This window comes from Callithrix jacchus, chromosome 12 (assembly GCF_049354715.1).
Source record: "Callithrix jacchus isolate 240 chromosome 12, calJac240_pri, whole genome shotgun sequence".
NCBI lineage: Eukaryota > Metazoa > Chordata > Mammalia > Primates > Cebidae > Callithrix > Callithrix jacchus.
The window spans coordinates 105,736,137-105,756,493 of record NC_133513.1 but is presented as its reverse complement, the minus strand read 5'-3'; the positions used below and the strand labels follow the sequence as shown (position 1 = coordinate 105,756,493).

The following is a 20,357-nucleotide window of genomic DNA, read 5'->3' as shown; positions in this document are numbered from 1 at the left end:
CATGGAATCCCTAAATCCTTAGCTCTTCCCCAGCCTTCCTAATTGTGCTTGACTCCCTCCTTGGTGCACCCACAGGGCCTGGTGGCTTCCCCTCTACCGCCTGCTCTGTTGCTTCGGAGGGCCCACCTTTGTGGACTGGGACCATGTGGAATTCATGTCTACTGCCCCAGCATGTGGCACAGTCGCTGGCACACAAGTCCTCCAAAGAGAACTGTCCGAAGAGTGATCATGAAAGAACGCAGTCTCTGGTAACTGTAATCATGCCATTCAAAGGAGAATGGAGAAGGCTGTGCAATTAATTTGCAGGAAAATCTTGGGGAGTCTGCAATGAAGAGGCTCAAGTTCAAAGCTGAAGCAAGCCCCGCCAAAGATGAAACTTCCTGCCATCACGCCTTCTCAGAGCACCACCGGGTCCTGTCCCGGAAGCTGGAAGGAACTCCTGTGTACTGGGTGGGGGTGGGGTGTCAGCAGGAAAGGGCATTTGCTTTCAGACCAAGTGCTGGCAGGCATTCGGGAGGAAGAGTAGAGGGGGCAGGGAAAGAGTTGGAAACAGAGAGAGCTGTAAGTAAGCTTGACTGGCTGGGCCATCCACCCAGCTTTGGACCTCAAAGGAGTTGTGCAAATGCAGTTCCTGTCGGGACCAGAAAAGTGAACTCTCAGGGCATCTGGGTGGATAGGACTGAGCCAGTTTGGAAGGGGGAAATACAGGCTGGCATTGGTGGGCCCCATCTGTGAGGAAGCCTAGATGCAGCCGCAGCCAGGAGCTGCTGGCCTGTATTGCTGTAGGCAAAGCAGAAAGAATGCAGAGTTCGGACAGAATCTGAAAAACCAGCCAGGCCAAGGGGTTCCCAGCTAGTGAGATTGCCGTGAAGGAACTTGGGGAGAAGCCCAAAGTAACTTCCTCTTAACTCTGGGCAAAGAGGGGGGGAGCTTAATGTTGAACTAGGTCTGCAGCAAGCCATCTTAATCTCCCTTTTGAAAATGCAAAGTGTGTTTACCCAGTAAATAATTTAAGAAAGAATATACACTTGAAAGAAGACATCCATTGAAACAGCCAGGCTAAACTGCCTCCAGGCAAAAACTTGTGCATTTGCATGCTGCATTCTATTAAGTGAGCACACTGTGGCTTTAAAAGAATGCAGAGCCAAAATAAAAGGAATGTGGGCCCGAAACATCAAGGATTCTCCAAGTTTACATTATGAATCACAGTGCTGTTGATACAAGATGAATTAACCATTTACTTTGAGGCTGAACTCACAAAGTACTATTGAAAGTACTGATCCCCACGTGGAACCCAGGGAGCGGTTAATCTTTCCATTGCCAGTCTCCTCCCTGCCTGGAAATGAGCTCCTGTGTGTGGCAGCCGGAATCACAGAAGACTGGTTCCAGTGCAGGGGGCAGGCGTGGCACCTGGCACAGTGCTCAGCTCTTGCAGGAGGAGCCCAGGAATTCCACTGGGGTGGCATTACAAGTGTTCTCCAAGATCCAGTTCTCCTCTACTTCAAGGCACGGATGGCACTCACCTGGATGTTAAGCGTGATCATGGAACTAGCTTTGGCTAAAGATGTCATAGCAAAACTTCTGGGTGTCACTGCCAGGTGGAGGCATCTAATGTCCGTTTGTCTCTCTAGCTGGCTCTTCCTGCTGTTTTGATTGGGGGGGGGCGCTGTAGTGTTCCAGAGAGTGCAAGTGATAGGATGGTGGTAACATCTTCTGCCCGGATCCCGTTGTCATCATGTAAAGGACCACTGTCCTGGAGACGCACCTGTACTGCCGGTGGACTTGCGTTAAGCCAGTGAGGTCTGGGGGTTGTTTGTTACTGCCGCGTACCATAAGCTACCCTGAGTGATACGCTACTACCCGCCTCTTCACACAACAGGAGGTATCTGGCCAAGCCAAGAGAGGCTCTGATTTAATATATTTCAGTGGCCAAAGTATAATGAGGACTCATAAGATTTCTTTTTTCCTTGAAGAACAGGTTTTTGCCTCTTGGATTTCAAAAGCTGAGAACCTTTTCTGACCTCTTGATCGCGACACTTTTCACTGAGGAATCAGGAGCTTCTTCCAGCTGAAGCCAATGCTACTGTGTGTTGGTGAGTGATGAGATCCCGCATGAGGCCTCACCAAGCCTAGCCAGGAGGCTGCTTCCTGTGTGAGGCAGATGTATGGTGGTTGCATTCATTTCCCTGTTCTAAACAGCTGATGCTACTGCAGCTCCGGGGGTAGAGCTGTGACTGAGGCTGAGATGGTCAGTACATTCTGTGATGTCCCTGGCCATGGTAACTGGACCAGGAGCAAGCAGGCCTGTGGCACAAGCCCATCCAGCAGAGAGGACCTCAGCAACTTTGCTTGAAATGCCGGGTCAGCGGGACGGTTTGGTGTGTGGACGTCAGGCTGGATCCACTGCAGCCCTTTTGTTTCACTGAGGGAAGCCAACCTAAGAAGGAAGCTGACCCGCGGCAGGCAGAGAAATAGAACCCCAGTCCTGAAGACAGGGAACTTTAATTTTTAATTAAAAAAAATTTTTTTTGAGATGAAGTCATGCTCTGTTGCTAAGGCTGGAGTGCAGTGGTATGATTTCAGCTCACTGTAACTTCCGTCTCCCGGGTTCAATTGATTCTTGTGCCTCAGCCTCTTGAGTAGCTGAGATTACAGGCATGCGCCACCATGTCCGGCTAGTTTTTCTATTTTTAGTAGAGATGGGGTTTTGCCATGTTGGCCAGGCTGGTTCTGAACTTCTGACCTCAGGTGTTCTGCCCACCTCAGCCTCCCAAAGTGCTGGGATTACAGGTGTGAGCCACTGCGCCCGGCCGACAGTGAACTTTTTCTTTTCCTTTTTTTTTTTTTTAATCAAACCACGTTTTAATTTTTCTGTTAACTTAGTTGGGTCTTCTGTTATTTATGACCAAAAAGCATTTTTAGGTGGAATCAGCCTGATTCTGAAACCAAGTCCTTGATCTACGGCATATGTGCATTCTTCCCTCGTCTTCCAAGAGGCATTTCCTGCCTGTACATGCCCCACTGTATTCTCCTATCTCGCTATGCATATCTCTTTCCACTACACTGACTACAGTCCGCAGTCAAAAGTGGACCTTCCACAGTCCGAATTTCCCTTGTCTTTTGTATCCCTGATGCCTAACACAGAGCTTGGCATAAATGTTCTCAAAAAATGCTTGCTGAGTGAAGAAATGAGAGACTCTACCTACACGTGCTCAGGGTCACACAGTTACTGCTCTCCTGATTTCTAAGGGCTGCTTGTAGACAAGCAGAGCTTTAGGACTTAGCTGGCAGCCACTGTCCCATTAAGGATGCTAGCAGAGTCCCAACTCTTTCACAAGCCTGCGCTGAAGAGTGGCAGACACTACAGGTTCACAGCAGCATCCTGTACCTGCCTTCCTGCCTGGCTGATGGGCCCTGAATAACGATGTCCTACCTCTGGGGTCTGACAGAACAGTAACAATTAGCAACCGTGAGAGCAAGGGATAAATTCTGAGCAAAGGAGCCTGGATCTGCTTCTCTCTAGGCACTTCCCAAAACATGGGCCAAGGGAAAGCTCTTTCAATTCTATAACCAATTCACCAGAAGGAAATGAAAACAAGAGCAGGAGAAACAGTTCATCATCATCTGCCTCAAACACTCGCTTTAACTGGAAGGGTTGTTTCCAGAGATGGGAACATGTTTGCCTCTGAGCTAGAGCAGTGTGGTTATCATGTGGCCTGATTATGCCCATCTCAGGTCTTCCATGTCCCAGTGGTCTAGGAGGAATCCTCAGCCCCATCCTGAGAATTCAGGGGGACTGACCTTACTCTGATTCCACAGGTGGGCATATGACCCAGGTAGGCCCAGCCAATGACAGCTGTCTAGCTCTTGCACTACTATTTGCTCAAGGACTGGTCTGCCACGCAAGCCAGATGGACTTCCTCTGGGGAGTCTTCCTGGAAAATCAAGACAAAGACACTCTCGAGATCAGATGAGATTGGGTGCGTTCAGGGTGGTATGGCCGTAGACAAGAAAAAGATACTCTCTGTACTGAGACTGACTGTCAGGACAGTGAGAACCTAGAGCTGCTGGGGCCATTCTTACTACTGAACTGGACGAGACTGCCTGAAGGAAGCCAACACCAGAGGAATGCGAAGAAAAAGAGCTGGATTCCTGAAGACATATTTGAACCCCTGTTTCCTGCTGGGTGCCTTTAGCTTCCCAGTTACAGGAGCCAAACAATTCCCAATTGACTAGAGCAAGTACGGTTGGGGATTCTATCACTTTCTTTCTCTCTTTATTTTTTGAGACGCAGTCTTGCTTTGTCACCCAGGCTGGAGTGCAGTGGCGCAATCTCAGCTCCCCGCAACCTCCGCCTCCCGGGTCCAAGTGATTCTCTTGCCTCAGCCTCCTGAGCAGCTGGGATTATAGGTGCTGCCACCACACCCAGCTAATTTTTGTATTTTTCGTAGAGATGAGGTTTTATCATGTTGGCCAGGCTGGTCTCAAACTCCTGACCTCAGGTGACCTGCCCACCTCTGTCTCCCAAAGTGCTGGGATTACAGGCATGAGCCACGGCGCCCGGCCTCTCACTTTAAATCATGCTGATTGTATTGGATTGAACAGTGTGCCTGCAAATTCATGTCCACCTGGAACCTCAGAATTTGATCTTATTTGGAAATGGGGTCCTTCGTATTTTTTATTTTTAAGAGACAGAATCTTGACCTGTTGCCCAGGCTGGAGGGCAGTGGTACAATCATAGCTCATTGCAGCCATGAACTCTTGGGCTCAAGTGATCCTCTTGCCTCAGCCTCCCGAGTAGCTGGGACTATGGGCATGCACCACTGCACCTGGCTAAGCTTTATATATTTTGTAGAGACAGAGTCTCACTATGTTGCCCAGGCTGGTCTTGATCTCTTGGCCTATAGAGATCCTCCTGTCTCAGCCTCCTAAAGTGCTGGAATTACAGTCATGAGCCACCATGCCCAGCCTGGAAATAAGGTCTTTATGGATGTGATTTATTAAGGATCTTGAGAGGAAATTATTCCAGATTTTGGGTGGTCCTAAATCCAATGACTGATGTCCTTAAAAGAAGCGAGGACAAAGAGGGACATGTGAAGATGGAGGCAGAGACTGGAATGATGCTGTCACATGTTAAGGAATGTCTGGGGCCACCGAGGCAAAGAAGAACTCTTCCCTTACACCTTTGGAGAGGGCATGGACCTATCAACTCCTTGACTGCAGACTTCTAGTCTTCAGAACAATGAGAGAATAACTGCATTCAAGCCACTTTGTTATGGTAGCCCTAGAAAACAAATATACTGAGTGCACGGATCCAGACCAGCATATGGAGCTGGTGATCTTATCTTGGGTTTCATGATGACGGTTTTTCATGTCTCCAACTTCTTCCTTATGGCTGCATTGCATATTGACTGTGGATCTACACCAACTCCTTCTCCAAAGGACCGCTCAGTCTCAGCCAAGTTCATGGAAGCTTTGCATGCAGCTGTGGGACTCACAGTCTCCAGGAGCTGTTGATTTTTTCATCTCAAAATAAGAATTTCCATTCACGAGTAGAGCTGGCAGTTTCCTGAAGCCATGTGAGATAAGGGGACTGAGGGGGAATGTGCCACAACAGTCATTTCACAAAACTCCTGCCTGTGGGATAGGCAACTGAAAACAGGAAGAAGGCCAGGTGCAGTGGCTCACGCCTATAATCCCAGCACTTTGGGAAGCTGAGGGAGGAGGATCACTTGAGCTCAGGAGTTTGAGACCAGCCTGGGCAACATAGAGAGACCCTCATCTCGATGAAAAATAAAACATTAGGCAGGTATGCTGACATGCGCTTGTGGTCCCAGATACTCAGGAGGCTGAGGCAGGAGAATCACATAAGCCCGAGGCTGAAACTGCAATAAGCCATGATTGCATTGCTGCATTCCATCCTGGGCGACAGAACGAGACCTTATCTCAAAAAAAAAAAAAAAAAAAAAAAAAAAAGGTTGGGCATGATGGCTCACTCCTGTAATCCCAGCACTTTGGGAGGTTGAGGTGGGTGGATCACTTGAGGTCAGTAGTTTGACAGCAGCCTGGCTAACACAGTGAAACCCCATCTCTACTAAAAATACAAAAATTAGCCAGACGTAGTGGCAGGTGCCTGCAATCCCAGCTCCTCTGGGAAACTGAGGCAGGAGAATTGCTTGAACCAGGGAAGTGGAAGTTGTAGTGAACCAAGATCACACCACTGCACTGTAGCCTGGGTGACAAAGAGAGACCCTATCTCAAAAAAAAGTTAAAAAAAAAAAAAACAAAAAAAAAAACAGGAGAAAAACTAGATGCTATCTCTGGGCCAATCTACCAAGCCATCATCAGCCATTAGGAGCCCCCATTTGCTAATATCAATTTAGGTGTAGTCAGTCACCCGAAAGACCTGAGGGACTGGGAGACAGGAGGGATGAGTTTTGATGAGCAGAGAGATGAGCACTTTGTCCAGCAAGGAACCGAGGAGCCAGAGCCAGTCCCTGAGCCCTGGCATATCTAGATTAGGTCCTGAGTGAAGACTAGAGTTGCTTTGCCCTGTTTCTAAGTTTTTCTTAATACTTAGCTTAACAGGAATCAGCAGACTCTGTAGAGGGCCAGATAGTCAATACGGTCGTGTGCTAGGGCTGGCATCACAAAGTACCACAGACTGGGTGGCTTCAACAACAGAAAGTTATTGTCTCCCAGTTCTGGAGGCTGGAAGTCCAAGGTCAAGGTGTCGGCAGGGTTGGTTTCCTGAGACAGCAGTGAGGCAGTCTGTTCCACGCCTCTCACCCAGCTTCTGGTGGGTGGTCAGCTATCTTTGGGGTCCCTTAGCTTGTAGATGCATTCCCTTATCTCTGTCTTCATTCTCACAAGGTGGTATCTCTGTGTCAGTGCCTATGTTCAAATTTCTCCTTTTATTTATTTTTTTGAGATGGAGTTTCGCTTTTGTTGCCGAGGCGGGAGTGCAAAGGCACGATCTTGGCTCACTGCAACCTTTGCCTCCTGGGTTCAAGCAATTCTCCTGCCTCTCAACCTCCCAAGTAGCTGAGATTACAGGCATGTGCCACCATGCCCAGCTAATTCTGTATTTTTAGTAGAGATGGGGTTTCTCCATGTTGGTCAGGCTGGTCTCAAACTCCTAACCTCAGGTGATCTGCCCGTTTTGGTCTCCCAAACTGCTGGGATTACAGGTGTGAGCCACCACGGCCGGCCAGTTTCTCCTTTTAATAAGGATACCAGTTATATTGGCTTAGAAGCCCACCCTATTCCTGTGCCTCGTCTTAACTAATTACATTTGCAACGACCTTATTTCCAAAAAAAAGTCATATTCTGAGGTACTAGAGGTTAGTACTTCCACATATAAATGAAGGTGAGGGGCTGCAATTTAACCCATAACTAAACATTTTAGGCTTTGAGGACTATACAGTCTGTCGCAACTACAACTACTCAACTTTGTTCCCGTAGTGCCAAAGCAGCCACTGCCATATGTCAGTGAATAAGCATGGCTGTGTTCCAACTCAATCTTTATTTACAGACACTGGAATCTGAGTTGTATAATTTTGAATCTGTATAATTTTCACATGTCAAAAATTATTCTTCTGAGTTTTTTGCAACCATGTAAAAATGTAAAACTATTATTAAACGACAGCTAGAACAGGAGGCAGGCTGGATATGGCCCATTGTCTGTGATTTGCCCACTGGTGATTAAAAGCTAAAAGCTACTGGCCAGGCACAGTGGTTTGCGACTGTAATCTCCACACTTTGGGGAGGCTATGGTGGGAGGATCGCTTGAGGGCAGGAATTTGAGACCAGCCTGGGCAACATGGTGAGATCCAAGTCTCTACAAAATTAAAAAACACAAAACACAAAATAGCTGGGCTTGCTGGTACATGCCTTTGGAACCAGCTACTCTGGAGGCTGAGGTGGGAGGATGGCTGAAGCCCAGGAGTTCAAGGCTGCAGTAACCCATGATCATACGACTGCACTCCAGCCTGGGAGACAGAGCAGGACGCTGTCTCAAAAGGAAAAAAGAAAAAAAAAAAAAAAAAAGAAAGCTAAAATCTACCCAGGGCACCCTCCTTAGCTGAAGAATGCGGTGGTCTTGGACAAGGCACGAGCTGTACAGACAGGTCTGGCCGGTCTGGCCAAGTCCCTCCAAAGAACAAATGAAACACAGAGTCCCTGCCCTATGGGAACTTACGGTGTCACAATGATCAATCAATGACTGACAGAAGCCTCACAACAAAGGCCGCAATTAGAGTAATGCCAGGGCTGGGACAATTTGTTGTGTGCCCATAATCCGGTATTTACCTGGGGTGACCTAGAGCAAGTCACTCCACGACATTTGGGTTTCAGTTTCTTCCCAAACAAAATCAGCCAACTCACCAACCACCCCAGGGAGGAGAGGATTAGCTCATTAAAGATTTTAAAGCACTCTGAAAAGCTCTTTACATGTGTGCAGTTGGCACATCACTCAGTAAAAGGAGATGGTATTTCAGGAAAGGTGAGAGGCACTGGTTGTCAGAGGCTGGAGGAGCTGCCTAGGAAACTTCAACTGGCTGGATGGGAAGGTGGAGGCAGGAATCCAGGAAGCTGCTGCTTCCCAGGCCTGCCAGGCTTCTGGTTCCCATAGGCTGGTATCCATCTGGGCCTCATGCTGACAGCCTCCGGAGCACCACCGAGCCTTCTCTCCCATAAACATCAAAAGGGAGGGGAGGGCATCCCATCGGCTGGCTCGGGGATACCTTCCCATCCTGGGAAGGCAGCCAACAAGTACCTGTCAGAGCCCACTGATAAGTCCGATGGGTTTTGATCAGTAATGTGTAGCTACATTGCATTCTCCGTTGCCAAACGTGTACATCAGATTTCAGCCTGGGCACCATGGCCACTGCCATTCTTAAATATGGACTCAACAATGGCAGGGGGCCTGCAGAGCGGCTTTGCTGGCTGCGGACTTTCAGACAGGATCAAGGCAGCTCGCTTCAATCAAAGGGCTTGGAAAGAACTTGAAGAGAATTAAATATGAATGTTCTAGAAATGCAAGGTATACCGAATTCCTCACAGGTCTGTAGATTGCTAGAGCTGGAAAAGGTCTTCATGCCCTAGTCTAAATTCTTCACTTTATTTTATTTTTTTAGAGACAGGGTCTCACTCTGTTGTCCAGGCTGGTGTGCAGTGGCACGATCATGGCTCACGGCAGCCTTGACCTCCTGGACTCCAGTGATCCTCCCACCTCAGCCTCCTGAGTAGCTGGGATTACAGGCATGCGTCACCACACCCGGCTGAGATTCTTCATTTTCGAGTTGAGGACACTGAGGCTCTGAGAGGGGAAGGGACGTGCCCAGGGTCAACTCTCTCGGGCACAGCCAGGTCTTCTGGCCCCATGCCCAGCCTTGTTTCACTATCACACTCTTTCTCCTTCAAGCGGCCACTGCCACTCACGGTGTCTGCACATGATGGCAACTCAAAACCCATCAGTGGCCCCACCTCTTCATGAGCCCAACCCAAACCCACTTCTCTCTAAAATGAAGAGCAGGGCCGGGTACACTGGCTCACGCCTGTAATCCCAGCACTTTGGGAGGCCAAGGCCAACTTGAGATCAGGAGTTTGAAACCAGTCTGATCAACACGGTGAAACCCCATCTCTACTAAAAATACAAAAATTAGCTGGGCATGGCAGTGCATGCCTGTAATCCTAGCTACTTGGGAGGCTGAGGCAGGAGAATCTCTTGAACCCAGAAGGCAGAGGTTGCAGTGAGCTGAGATTGAACCATTGCACTCTGGCCTGGGCAAAAAGAGTGAAACTTCATCTCAAAAAGTTAAGTAAGTAAGTAAATAAATAAATAAAATGAATAGGGGGCATGGGATGACTAGGAAAAGTGGTCCCCAAACTCCAGGCCAAGGCTGAAGTGGGAAAAGAAGAGTAACATTAGAAGGTGGCTTTTTTCTTAAAAGCAAGATTACTCAATCTCGAGGCTGCCCTTTTGTCTGAGAATGTCCTTTCTACTGTTTTAGTGTTAAAATGTCCCTTGTTTTATGGAGTGATAATGAGAGTAGATGGCAGGGTTTTTCCCCAATGTCTTCCTTTGAACACTGGAAATGTACTTACCCCTTGGAAATTACTCTCTCTTACTTGGCAAAATAAATAGTGGACAAACTTCGAATAGGCCTCTATTTAAAAAACCGAAAAGGTCCAATCCAAGAAATCTGAACGTCTGTAAGGCCTGGGGCTGGAACATCCCACCCAGCAGTACTCTCTGGTGATTCTCCTAGAGAATGCGGCTGCAACCACATCCGCTGCAGTGACAGCTGCAGCCACGGCAGCAGGGATGCTTGCAGGAGCAGCTCAGGAGGCTGGGCTTTGCTCCAGGCCAGGTGCTGTTCTGGCATCTTATACACTTCACCTGAACCCTCGCAACAGTCCTGTGATCTGGGGCCTATCGTCATCCCCAGTTTTACAGAGGAGGTTACCGAAGCCTCAACCCACTTCTCCAGCCCCATCTTCCACCACCGCTTGGCACCTACATTATTACTTCTACAACCATGTGTCTTAGAATCTCTACTAGATCCTCTTTGATGGAAGACTCTTTGCTGTCTTTATATTCTTTTCTATGGACACACAGTCATTGAGTACACAATGTTATTTTTTTTCTGTTTAGCTTTTGAGACGAGGTGTCCCCCTGTCACCCAGGCTGCAGTGCATGGCACAGCTCACCACAGCCTCAACCTCCCAGACTCAAGTGATCTGCCTCTGCCTCCCGAACAGCTGGGACCACAGATGCACACCACAATGCCTGGCTAATTAAAAAAAATTTTTAAATAGAGGCTGGGTGAGGTGGCTCACACCTGTAATCCCAGCACTTTGGGAGGCCGAGTCGAACGGATCACCTGAGGTCAGGAGTTCGAGACCAGCCTGGCCGACATGGTGAAACCCAGTCTCTACTAAAAACAGAAACATCAGCTGGGAGTAGTGGCAGACGCCTGTAATACCAGCTACTCAGGAGGATGAGACAGGAGAATCACTTGAAACTGGGAGGCAGAGGTTGTAGTGACCTGAGATCACCCCACTGCACTGGAGCCTGAGGAACAAAGAGCGAAATTCCGTTTTGTTTTTTTTTTTTAATATTTTTTTTTAAATAGAGACAGGTCTCCGTATGTTACCCAGGCTGGTCTCAAATTCCTGAGCTCCAGAGATCCTCCTGCCTCAGCCTCCAAAGTGGTGGGATTATAGGTGTGAGCCACCACACCATGCTGCAAGTTTATTTTTGTTGGTGGTACAGGGCATTGATTAACCAAAGTCAACCAATTCTTCACTTAGTACCTAATGTAAATACAGAGTACATTACTAAGGTAATATTCGTTTTTATTCTGTGACATATTTCATCAGCTTTCTTTAATCACTGGCACATTGGCTGGGTCCTTTCACCATTTAAGGGGCTTAATTTATCTCTTGTAGGTAATTGGGTGATTGCCTGATCCCTCACCAAAGAGTCTGAGGCAGAGAGAATGGCAAAGCTTCTCTAGGAGCTGCCAGTGACCTTGTATCACATAGCTTTTCATTTTTACCTAACATATAGGTGAGGGGATACACTACAGAAAGATTCAGGTCTGCTGAAGATTGAATGTAGTGGATTTGTTGGAAGAGAGTTCTAGACAGAAAAGAAAGTGAGATGGAAGAACTAGCTAGACTCACTATGTGATTCTGGGAAGGGACTGCAGGTCATTGAGTTTACCCAACTGTGAAATGGTAATGAAGGAAGCTCTCCTAAGTATTTTCCACAAGGGTTGTGAAGGGCAATACCACTTCCAGAGAGTCTTAAAAAGAAAGTGTCTTTTTCTGGTTTATTGCATACACAATGTCACTGAATCTTCGTGACAATCCTTATGTATTAGAACCTAGATCTGATGGCTCAGGCCTATCCAGGGAAAAGACCAGGCCCACTCCAGAGGTGGTCCTGAAAGGTCTCAGCCCAGGGCAGATGTCATAGGTGTCTGGGCCAGGATGACCCCTCCCCAACCTCCAGCTTTAGGTACTCCTCACCCTCCCACCTCCTGCTGGGCATCCTGGGAAGATCTGCTCAAGAAAGTTTTCCACTGCCACTGGGTCCTGACCCTTTACTGAGAAGCAAACTTACTGCTCTCCTGAACTAGTAACCCCCAAATTCTTTCCTGGATGATGGCCCCTCATCCTTTTTAGCCTCCAGAGAAGCCACAGACTACATTTGGGTGGAGGTTGAGCAACCAGCCTCATTTTTGGAGCCAAACTGCTTGGATTCGAATCTAGGATCTACCACACACCAGTTGTGCAACGTCGGTCAAATTACTGCATTCCTTCTCTGAGATTACATCCTCTTGACTGTTTCAGTGTGAGAATGAAAATGTTCCTTATTTATACAGTGACGTCTTTAGAAGATATCCCAGTGTCTTTCCGTGGACACTGGAAATGTAATCTCTCGTTGGAAATTACTCTTTCTTACTTGGCAAAATAAAGAGTGAACAATCCACCATCAGTTCTTTATGAAAGAAAACAGCACCAATATAAGGAACTGGCATGCTCCAAAGAGCAACGCTCTGCTTTCCCTGTTGGTAAAATGTGGCTAGGCTGGGCACAGTGGCTCATACCTATAATCTCAGCCTATAATCCCAGCACTTTGGGAGGCCATGGCGGGGGGATCATGAGGTCAGGAGTTCAAGACCAGCTTAGCCAACATGGTAAAACCCTGTCTCTACTAAAAAATACAAAAATTAGCCAGGCATGGTGGCGTGTGCCTGTAGTCCCAGCTCCTCGGGAAGCTGAGGCAGGAGAATCGCTGGAACCCGGGAGGCGGAGGTTGCAGTGAGCTGAGATCATGCCACTGCACTCCAGCCTGGGCAACAGAGCACAACTCCATCTCAAAAACAAACGTACAAACAAACCGGGGCTAATAATAGCAGCATTCTGGTAGTGAATTACATTAATAAATAAATGGCTTAATTCAATGTGATGTGCTTAGATCAGTGCCTGGCCAATGGTAATTGCTCAATAAATAACTGTAGGAACTATTATTACTCCACTACTATCATACTCACCCAGCTCCCCACAGTAGTTCTTGAAACAACTCCTCCTTGTCTGGCTGCGCTCCATCATGCAGGCAGCCTCCTGCTTCAGGTGCCTTGCTCTGAAAGCCTACAAATTCCTCCTCAGATTCCTGCAGATGCCCAGGGCTCAACAGGGCACATCTGGCCTTGGTCCTGATTAGCTTGGATTGTCTGGTCCAGGCTGAGCTAGTCACCTGGAATCCCTGCCTTTAGCTCCTCTGCAGCCCTGGGAGCTTCCCTGGGGATATCCCTTGATGCCTCTCCTGGAACATATTGGTGAAGACTTGGCTGCCTTGGCTTTTGTGATGGGCTTTAACACTATTTTCCTGTAAGATCTGACATTCAATACTTACTGCCTAATAGTCATTTATTTAACACCTTTTTCTTTCCTGATGTCAGGAAGGAAAAACATTTTGGCAGAGGCTTATCAGCCACCTGCATCTCTGTCAGCTCTTGAGGGATGTGGTTATGTTTTCTAGATCCTAACATCAGAACTCTCTCTCTGTCTCTCCGGGCTCCAGGGCCACTGCTTCTTGCTGAGTGCCCCCAGCCCAGGTGGAGGGGTGTCCTGCTGTGGCTAAGCCCTGGGCTGCTCTATTTTCTTAGTTGGACACTGAATGAGACCCCTGCAGAGTGTGTGCTGTCTGTGCAAACTTGTGATATCTCCTTCATAATCTTAAACTGACTTCACATACCCCAAAGCAGCATTAATCAGATCTGAGCAGGTGAACTCCGGGTTAAGAACGCCTCCTCCGAAGGCTCATTAACGATAAGCAGGATGGCTGACTCATAGTTCTTAGGCTGGGAGGAGGGTGGGGTGGGGTAGTGATCAGATAACAGGGTCCCCAGGTTTGTGCAGGTGAAACCACATCACCTGCCAGCCTATGAAGGCGGATCCTTCTCTCTAACCAAGGAAGAAAGTCGTGAGAGGGTGGGGAGAGCCAGTCTGCAGGCTGTAGGCATCAGGGACAGGGGTTGGGAGAACTGGGCACCTGCCCTTTTTCTAAAGCAAGGGGCTGCTGCTGACTGCTGTTGGGGCTGAGCAGGCTCAGAGCCCAAGACCTTCTGATTTGCCATGATCAGCCAAAAATGATGGTCTCCTTGTGAAATCTCCAAAGTTTTAGATATTGGCAACTAAGTCAAAGTTTTCCAAAACACTGGATGGCCAAAGAAAGCATATCTGTGGGGTAGACTCACCCTGTGGGCCTTCAGTCTGTGACCTTTGACTAGTTATTAAGGAAGAAATTAAAACGAAGAGCGGGTGGTGGTGAGCGCATCCCTGCCTCGCCCTCCTGGAGATTCCCTTGGAGGCAAAAGAAGCCCAGCCCTCCTGACCCCGCGGCTCTCAGAAGTCTGAAGTTCAGCCTCTGCGGGAGCATCAGCGACCATGGTCTACACTGAGATCATCCAACTTAGCCCATAACCGATTCCTAACCGCGGAGTCAAAGGCCAGGGAGGGGTCAACAGGAGCCACAAACCAGCTTGTGTGAGCCTCATGGACTCCCATGAGAAGCATAAGCAGAGATCAGGCCTGGACCGCACATCTGCAGCCCCCCGACCTTGGCAGGGTCTGCAGCATGCGGCTGAAAAAGCCCAGCTGGTGACTCTCAGGGAGGACGGTGTGCCTTTTCTATGCAGCAGGTTAGAGGCCAGGAGACCTGGAATGGGAAAGCCAGAGGTCTCTCTCAGAGGGTGGGGAGCAAAGGCAGCCTTGTGGGTAGCTTCTATCTACAATTTGCTGTGTGATCTTCGGGAGAACAAATAGTGCCTCAGTTTATCCATCTTCAAAATGGTAGTAAACATATGAGAGCCAAGCACCCTAGAGGATGGGCACCGAGAACCATGCAGGTACTTGATAACGAAAACAAGTTGCCGAGGAGTAGTGTGGCCTTTGACCACTCTCTCAGTTCCTGTATTTGGCAGCAATGAGTAGGAGAAGCACCCATGATTTAGGAGGGATCTCTACAGGGACTACATCAAAAGGCAGCTTGCATCTTGCAAAGAAAGGGCGACTTTTCACTCTGTCACTCTTTTGGGGCCCTGCCTTCAAGCTCTCTGGCCTTAATTTTCACAGGTGGACAGTGATATCCAACCCCCTAACTGGCTACTAGACAACACGATGGCCCCTAAGTACCAATAATAAGGTGGTTCCATTCCAGGTCCTCAAGAAAGGGAACAACCTCAAACTCTCTCCTGTGGAAGACATGTCAAAAGCCCAGCTGAGAGACAGTGTTGGCCGAGAAGCCTCGTGAACTGCGGTCCACCTCTCCTGCTCGAGGCTGTGAGGTCGACCCTGGAGCAGCGGAGCCCCGAGGTCCCACCTGCACAGCGTTGCTTTGGTTCACACCCGCACTGACCTACCACCGCCAGGCTGAGGACGGGCAGAGCACCCTGCAGGGCTTGCTGTGCTCCCTGGAAGGATGCTTTGGAGCCTGGTGTTTATTAACCTGCACAGTGTGTGTCCCTGTGAATAGGTCCCGTGAAAAAGTGTTCTCTCTCATCATAGTAGGGGAAAAAGCTGAGTTTCTATCTCACAGATACTGACTCACGCAGCTGAAACCATCGCCTTCTCCAAGTCGGCTGCCGCAACGCCCAGACAGAAATCAGTGGGCCACCTTACAAATGTAGAGGAGATTCCACAGTTTATGTACTAGCCTCCCCGTTACTTCATTTTATAAATATTCAACCTTATTGTGTTGCATATATTTAGGTAAATGTTCTAAATCTTTTGGGACCAAGGCAGGCTCGTACACAGGCACTACAGAGCTGAGAGAACGAACAAACGAAACATCATCACATCATCACAGATTGGCTACTTTAACGATTCTGCCTTTAGTTTCCCTCCGATCCCCAACACTTCTGTATCACATGATACTTGGAATGTGCGTTTTCACACTTATCAAAACAATCTTAATTGTTTTTTTTTTTTTAATCTCCTTTTATGGCCAACAGAGAGAGATTTCTAGAATAAACCCAAAATTTGGACTCGGGACCCCTGGCTCCTCTTGTAGCCAACTGCAGAGGATGGTGGGGCCCCTTTGTTTGGGGATTTACAGAGATTGTCTTAACAACACGGACCTCTTTTGTGAGAGCTGAAGGCGTTCCCAGCAAGTGTCGGCTGCAAATGCACTAGCCGAAATGTTACCACAGTCACGGCCCTTCCTCGAACAATCTAAAGCATATTTCTCTCTGTATATATTTGGTTTTTCAGATGCTTTAAAGCCTGGAAAACAATCATAGCTGAGGCCATTTCTGAGATGGCACTAAAAGAACCTACTCGGAGACAGATAAAAATAATGAGAATCTTTCTGTCAGGAAAGATTTAGAAAATATCACTGGCATTATTAAAATTTAATTTTTTACTCTGCTTTTTGGTTCCCCTTTCCAGTGATAATGAGCAGGACTGCACACCTCCGCCTTGCTAGTACTTGTTTTGTGCAATAAATTCAGCCTTCCAGTCTGAAGACATTTCAGACAATAGTTTTGACTGCTATAGGCTTATTTTTTACCCTGTGCTATGCTTTGAGTCTTCCTACAAAAACCAGTTCATGAGATAATTTTCCACAAGGCCAGTGGAACTAATAAAAATCAATTTTGCCCAACTGGTTCAGAGAAATCTTGCGAATAGGCAAGGCAGAACTGCAGAAAGCGGGGAAAAAGGATCAATGTATTCACTAATGGTTTACTTGATAGAGAACTATCAAATTAGCTGACAGGAGATTCTTGGCTGGAGGAATTTTCCTTTCAGCCTAAACAGAAGGCATTTTACAGGCCCAGGAAGAACTTTTCCCTCCCAGGGGCTGAAGATGCTCCAGTATACTGATTCTTCCACGGACTTGCCCATGCCTGTGTGACAGGGCCAACCTGGGGCCTGACAGATGGTGGCCTCTGCTTGTCTAGAGCCTCTTTTATATCAGAGGAGCCAGTTTTATGAAGAGGTGGGCTGCATTTTACTTAAATTGTTCCTAGACCATGAGATCAGTGGGCTGGGAATTCATTAGTTTATTTAGATGCCTTAGGTTCTTGAGAACTTCCCTCACACACCTGCAGACCCATGTCAGCTTTCTTTTTTTTTTTTAATAGAGTCTTGCTTTGTTACCCAGCTGGAGTGTAGTGGTGAAATCTTGGCTCATTGCAACCTTGGCCTCCGGAGTTCAAGTGATTCTCCTGCCTCAGCCTCCTGAGTAGCTGGGATTACAGGTGTCCGCCACCATGCCTGGCTAATCTTTTAAAGAATATTTTTTAGTAGAGACAGGGTTTCATTCTGTTGGCCAGGCTGGTCTCAAACTCCTGACCTCAAGTGATCCGCCCATTTCTGCCTCTCAAAGTGCTGGGATTACACTGGGGAGCCACTGTGCCTGGCCCCATGACAGCTTTCTGACCCCTCATATTGGCTTCTTGGCAATCCAAGTGGGATTTCAAGGGGGCACCTCTTTTATAATCAAAATACAGGCTTAACTACTGTCTGCCTTTCATTAGTTCACAACACCAGTTGAACTAATGGCAAGTCTTTGCACAGAAAGAAAAAGAACTGGAAGGAAATGCAGCCAAGTGTTAACAGTGTTTATATTTGGGTGGTAGGTAATTGTTTTCTATCTTTATGTATTTCTACACTTTCTTGAATTACTGTATATTATTACATATTATTACATATATAATAATGATTATTTAAAATCATGCTAAACTAAGAATTCAGTACATTGAAAAAATGAAACATAATAGATTAATTTATTCACAATGTTATAAGAAAGTAAGAGGGGGCTGGGAGCAGTGGCTCACGCCTGTAATCCAGCACTCTGGGAGGCCAAGGTGGGCAGATCACCTGAGGTCAGAAGTTTGAGAGCAGTCTGGCCAACATATAGTGAAACCCTGTCTCTACTAAAAACATAAAAAATAGCTGGGCATGGTGGCCCATGCCTATAGTCCCAGCTACTTGGGAAGCTGAGGTAGGAGAATTGCTTAAACCAGGGAGGTAGAGGTTGCAGGGAGCCAAGATCACACCTATGCACTCCAGCCTGGGTAACAGAGCAAGACATTGTCTCCTAGAAAAAAAAAAATAATAATAATAGGGAATGTGTGGGGAGAACAAAGTACAAGGGTAAAAATTATTTTTAATTTTTTTTAGTATCTTTTACTATCCTAAGTCCTTCACTCAACTTCTTTTATTTAATCCTCATAACAAATTTATGGCAAAGGTGTCAATGTTCCCATTTTCCAGAGGAGGAAACTGAGGCTGAGAGAATTAAGTTAGCCAAGATCACATGGCTAGTTGGTGGAAAAGCTGGTATTTAAAATCAGATCTAATATCAAGGACCATGTGCAGGACAATAGTGAGAAAAATAACAAGTCACTGAATGTCTTGCTTTCTAGCTCTATCTCTAAACGGCTGTGATGCCAGGTGAGTCACTTTGCATTTATGATTAAAGTCAGGGACAACAACATCTGTTCTTTTTCCTACTTTGTGGGTTCTTTCGATGCTCAAGTTAGATCACACATGTAAAAACAGAAAATGCAATGTTCTACTCAAAGGAATATGGTAATATGATAATATTTCATATAATAACAGTGAGTTGAGAGTTGTCACAAATGCTATTTGGGTACTGATCATTTTCAAAGAAAAACTTATACAAAAGTAGGATTACTACTAAGACTATATTGAACACATTTGTTCTCGATGATTCAGAAAGTTTAACAGAATCTGACCCTATCCTAGTCATCATTAGAACCACTAATTTTCTTGCTCATAATATTTTAGGTAAAAAGCAAGGGTTGCAAGTAGTATATACAGTATGATCTCCGTTTTGCAAAAAGTACATATACAAATATAAAACAGAAATTAGAAAGATATATACTGAAATGTAAATAATGATTGTATCTAGGCATTGGGATCCTATTTTTTATTTATTATTTTATTTTATTATTATTTTTTAGAGGCAGAGTCTCACTTTGTTGCCCAGGCTGGAGTGCAGTGGCATGAATATAGCTCATTGCAACCTCAACTTCTGGGCTCAAGCAGTCCTCCCACCTCAGCCTCCTGAGTAGCTGGGACCACTGTCATGCATCACCACACTTGGCTAATTTATTTTTTTGTAGAGATGGGGTCTCACTATACTGCCCAGGCTGGTCTTGAACTCCTCAAGTGATATTCACACCTTAGCCTCCCAAAGTTCTGGAATTACAGGCATGGGCCACTGTGCCTGGCCTAAATTTTTTTATTTTTGTAAAGGTGGGGGTCTCACTATGTTGCTGAGGCTGGTCTTGAATTCCTGACCTCAAGAGATCCTCCCACCTTGGCCTTCCTAAATGCTGGGATTACAGGTGCGAGACACTGTGGCTGGCCAGGATCATGATTTTTAACACATCTCAGAATTTTTGCATTTTACATTATGAATTGAATTTTGCAAATTTTAATGTAATAAACATGTATTATTTTTATAATCAGAAAATACGATTCAGCCCCCTCTTCCCCACAATACAAAGGCATCACCTTTTTCCTTGGACAAAATTACAAAATAAATTCTGAGCTTTGTGGTTTTTGAGTTCTGGGGAAATAAGTTTCTGTGGAATACCTTATAGACATTAAAAAGTGAGGGGCGTGGGCACTCCACCTTCTTGATACCAAGTCAGACTCAGTCGGTTGAGGGCTTTTGCCAACACAGCTTGACTGTGCACCATCAGAGATCAAGAAGCAGGAGGGTACACAGTGCACCTGGAGAGAAAAGCCTCATGCCTGCAACCACAATGATGTCATATAACATCAGCATCTAGTCTGATTCTAGAACAGTCTGATGGCTTGCATGGTGGCCTTAGAAGCAGAGCCTTGCCTCCTGTAGGAGCACACAATCAGGAACACAGCAGAAAAGTGCTACCCTGTTTGTAAAAACAAGGCCCAGTTCAGAGTTCAAGCAGTGCCACCAAGGAAGCTATTTTTAAGTATCTAATTGCATTTGTAGCATCTGGCATTTTGCACACTTCAGTTTTATGACTTCAACATGATACATGTTCCGCAAGACAAACAAAAGAGAGATTAAGTGTGGTACACTGGAGTCATATTGAATATTCCCAGTATAGAAACACTAACATGCCCTAGCGATCATTCCAGGGCCAAGTAAAACATTACCCTACGTATAGAACCTTGGAGTGGGGAATACTTAGCCGTGCAGGAGAACGGGAATTTACTTCATTTATTAGGCCAGTACACAGCCTCAGATGCTAACGTGCACTGATAGGAAATGCCAACATTTCAACTTGAATCAAGGCTAGAGCCCGTAACACCGACAC

The 20,357-nt window shown here is 46.7% G+C and overlaps 1 protein-coding gene across 8 annotated transcripts in view; it reads right to left on the bottom strand.

The window, feature by feature from the left end:
* Positions 1-20,357, bottom strand: part of VTI1A (vesicle transport through interaction with t-SNAREs 1A) — a 419,756-nt gene that overhangs the window by 49,500 nt on the left and 349,899 nt on the right. The window lies entirely within an intron of this gene.